The sequence below is a fragment of the Galeopterus variegatus genome, unplaced genomic scaffold, assembly GCF_000696425.1.
Source record: "Galeopterus variegatus unplaced genomic scaffold, G_variegatus-3.0.2 Scaffold20, whole genome shotgun sequence".
Lineage (NCBI taxonomy): Eukaryota > Metazoa > Chordata > Mammalia > Dermoptera > Cynocephalidae > Galeopterus > Galeopterus variegatus.
In genome coordinates, this window is record NW_007726131.1 from 960,682 (window position 1) to 965,355 (window position 4,674).

Genomic DNA, 4,674 nt, shown 5'->3' on the forward strand with positions numbered 1-4,674 from the left:
ACAAGCAAAAATAGAGTGAATTCTGTATGGTCCCATTTATATAAAATACTGGAAAATGCCAGCTAATCTATAGTTACAGAGAGTTGGCCAGTGGTTACCTGGGTATGGTGTTGGGGGTGAGCTTAGTAATGGATACGTTCATTATCTTTCTGTGATCATTTCATGTCTATATACATACATCGAAACTTATCAAGTAATACACACTACAACTGTGCAAGTTAGTAAATGTCCAATATACCTCAATAGAGCTGTTAAAACAATAACAAAAACAAAACCACCAATGTCCAGGCCCCATCCCAAGAGATTCAATTTCATGGGCCTGGAATGGGGTACAAACATCAATCCTTTCTAGAGGACCCTGGGTAGTTATTATGTTCAACCCTGTCCAAGAACCACTGTGTGAATGCCTTCCACCTGGAGTTACTCTCACAAACCACTGGAAAGACCAGCAATAATCTTAAGAGTCAGGAGGAAGCGAAGGACGAGGAGTCAAGGAAGAAGGAGCAATGCTGTGATGATGTTGGAGATGATGATGAAGTGAGCCCAGGCTGACTTATTAAGAGATTGCACTGACAAGGAATAGTCGCCTCCACTAGGTGGCATCTGGACACTTCTCTTTAGCATGATTTCAGGGCAGTTTGGGATTCAGGGCGCTGTCTGAGCAATGTTGTGAGAAAGAGCGCTGAGCAGACCATCTTGTTCCTTTGGTGAAGAAAGGCACCCAAACTCGTTGGAACAGAAACAACCAGCAACTTGGGAAGATGTCAGCAGCGACCGATGTGCTCTCCCCAGCCTGACTTTATAGGCAGAGAAAATGAGATTATTGCAATTTCAGTGTCATTTGAGGTTCTAGAGTACAAAGAGCAGAGCTCTTTATTCAGAGACTAAGTAACTCCTGAAGAACAAATAAATGAAGTGTTCCAGGAGAACACCAAATGTCTTGAGCTTGTAGCACTGAGCAGAAACCACCATATCCAACAGCCCACCACTCAGTCCATTAAGGATTCTCCCTCCATTAATGAACGTTCCTTACCTTTTTTACTTTTCTTTCCCCAGGCCACACTGGCCTAGGGCTAGTCAGTCAAAGGACGCCATGACAATGGACTGCAAACCTGACCCCTCTTGTTTGCTGTGACTCAAGTCCTCCTCCTCTGAGCCTGTGGTCTTCTGCTTCTTTTTTTTTTGTCTTTTTCCGTGTCCGGCAACGGATCGCAACCCTCAGTGTTGCCCCCATACCGGACGGGGGACCGGCAACGGGATTGCAACCCTCGGCGCTGCTCCCACGCCTCGCTCAGCCAGTGAGCGGGAACCAGTCTGTATGTGGGATCCGAACCCTCGGGCGGGAGCACCGCCGCACTTCCCAAGCGGCACACTATCCAGTGCTCCACCGGGCCGGCCCGTCTTCTGCTTCTTATAGCCAATGTCCCCCTGCATTTCTCATCCCCATCTCATAGCAATGTCCCTCTCCATTTCTCATCCCCATCTCATAGCAATGTCCCTCTCCATTTCTCATCCCCATTGCCATCACCTGGCTTCTGCTGTGCTGACCCCTAAGCAGAGCCACATTGGCTTTCCCAAGAGATCACACATCTTTGGTCAACCTTGAAGGGTCAAGCACTTCGCTGGCCACAATTTCTAGGAGCGGACGCATAATTTAGGTCTTCCTGTTTGTGTATCCCTGTCCCTTCTACTATGGAACAAAAAGCAAGCCCCCAAAGGAGTAGATCAAAAACACCAAAGAACAACACTCACAATAAGTAGTTCTGAAATTCTCCCCAGAACCCATTAGGAACCAGGGGTCAGAGCCGGAGTGACACATCCACTTTGTCAGCTTGGTTCTGTCCTTGGGTCAGGGTTCCCCAGTCTCTAGTTAACTCTGTCACCAGTATCACTCAGACTGCCAACCATGTCTCTGGAGAAAAGTACAAATAAAGGAGCTTAAGATGATGTGATCTCATCATTTTATGTGAACCCCGGTGTAGTGCTTTCTTTTATCTGTTCTGTGTAGGGTGGGGGGATTCCACATATGATTTCTTTAGAGGATTCTACTGCTAAAAAATTTTCAAAGCACTCTCCTGCATCCTCCTGAAAGACCCATGCTATGGGTCAAATGTGTCCCCCAAAAGTTCATGTATTGGAAACTTGGTCTCCATTGTAAGTGTTAAGTGGGTGGGAAATCCAATTATGGTATTTGAAAGGTGGGGCTTGATCCATTCATGGAGTAATGAGTTGATGGTTTAATGGGTAGTAATGCGCATGGCTCTGATGGCTTTACAAGAAGAGCAAGTGAGGTTAATTCTCCTCCTCATGTCATTCTCTTGCCTTGTGACACCCTGTGCTGCTGTAGAGAGTCACCACTGAGATGGCCCTCACCAGGTATGTTCCCTAGACCATGGACTTCCCAGCCTCCAAACCAGAAGAAATAAATTTCATTTCTTTGTAAATTATCCAGTTTCAGATATTTTGTAAAGCAATAGAAATGGACTAATACAACCCTCCTTCTTATAAACTCAAGCCAGTGTTGCAGGTGTGGGCACACAGTTTTCAAGTCTTTTCAGAGAGTGAGTTCCTTCCCCCCTCAGAACTCCTCCTCCAGACTTTGAGGACAAAAGAGTTATCCCTCCTCTTTGCTCAAGGTTGTACCAAGGACCCAACCATTAGCTATAGTCTCCTTCTCTAGTTCTCCCAGATGCTCAGAGCACTCATGCAAGTGGAGCTTTCCTGGCCTGCCAGATATGCAGGAATTCTGAAGATAGGCCTGCCCTCTCGAGATATGGTCCCCATCATGTCCCCAGCACCTTGGCTACTTTCTGTTTCAGGCTTGGTTCAGTCTCCGGGCATTGATTTTCTGGCTCCTCTTTCCACCCTTTATTTTTCAATTGCTGAAAAATTATTTTTATTAAGTTCTGAGTAGATAAAAAAATATTTGTGAAATACATGTTAAGGTATAAAGAGTCCTAACCCAATGAGCATTTGTGTATCCACCACTCAGGTAAAGAAAAATCACATTGCCGTTACTCCCATGGTCCGCAGGATTTTCCTTCCTAAATCCATTCCCTTTCCTCCCACCTCCAAGGCAAACACTGCTACAGTGCGCCGCTTGGGAGCGCGGCGGTGCTCCCGCCAAGGGTTCGGATCCCACATACAGACCGGTTCCCGCTCACTGGCTGAGCGAGGTGCGGGCGCAGCACCGAGGGTTGCGATCCCGTTGCCGGTCCTGGTCCGGTACAGGTGCGACACTGAGGGTTGCGATCCGTTGCCGGACACGAAAAAAGACAAAAAGGAAAAAAAAAAAACTATTCTGAATTTTATGTTTATCATTCCCCTATGTTTCTTGATAGATTTTCTACATATGTTTGAATCCATAAACAATATATTGTTCAGTCTGTTATGTTTTTAAACTTTATATAAATTGATTCATACAGTATATATTCTCTTGAAACAATATTATGTTTTTGAGATTCACCTATATTGTTGCAAGCATGTACAATTCATTGTTGCAATGCTACTATATAAGATTCCATTGTGTATACAGTTTTTTAAATCCATTTTACTCTTGATAACATTTGGGCTGTTATCAGTGATTTTTATTTGAACAGTGCTGCTGTAAACTTTCTTGTACTTGTCTCCCGGTGCAAATTTACAAGAGTTGCTGTAGGAGTGGAATTTATGGGTCACAATGTAGAAATATGCTTAAAGCACCAAGATAATTCCAACGTTTTCCAAAGTGGATGCTCCAATTCATACTCTCATGATTATTGACTGTCTCGTTGCACTAAATCTTTGTCAGAACTTGATATTGTCCTACTTTCTGATTTTTATCAGTCTGGTAGATGTAAAAATGATATTATCTTTTAGTTTTGTTTACATGGTTGTCAAAGAGATTGAGAATATTTTCATATATTTATTGGCCATTTGTCTTTTCTCTTCTTGAAGTGCCTGTTCTGGGCTCTTTAGTGAAGAATAAGAGCACAGGCTTCAGAGCCTGGCCCTCAAGAACAGAAGTCCCAGCTTTGAGTTTAGCGCCACTGGCACTCCAATGAATGAGTAGAGGCCCTCCTGGCCACCCGCACCCCACCCTACTCAGCGACCCTCCATCAAAACTTCTGTCAGATGGTCTCTGTCTCATAAGACCAGCTGCAGGCAGTGCAGTCAAGCATCAAACAGATTTTGAAGGTCAGGATCTAGGCATGCTTTGTGACCCACGATCCAGTGGGCCACACAAACTGAGACCTTCCTGCCTTGTTGCCAAGGAAACGCCTGCAGGCTGCTCACGACGAAGATGTTACTTCGGACTCTTCACTGGACACTCGCAGAATAACACAAGTTCCTTCTGTTACTAGTTCATCCCGTGTGGCCAGCACTTCAGGCCTCATCATTGGATCACCTAGTACGGAGCCAGGTGCTAGACAGAGAAACGGGAGAAGGCAATCAGGCTCAGCTCTCAGCCCGGATGGGGGGTGGTGACATCGGCCCAAGGGGCTCCGGGTACACCTCGCCTGCCCCTCTCGTCCCATCACACACCGTGCAGGATTTCCTCTGCGGAGAACTGTAGAACTCCGCGCCCAGGTCGCAGCCGCTGGGAGGAGCGTCACGTGACCGCGCCGGGCGGAGGGGGCGGGGCCGATCGGCCGCGACGCCGCCTGGTCGCCTAGCAACGGCCCACGCCGAGCG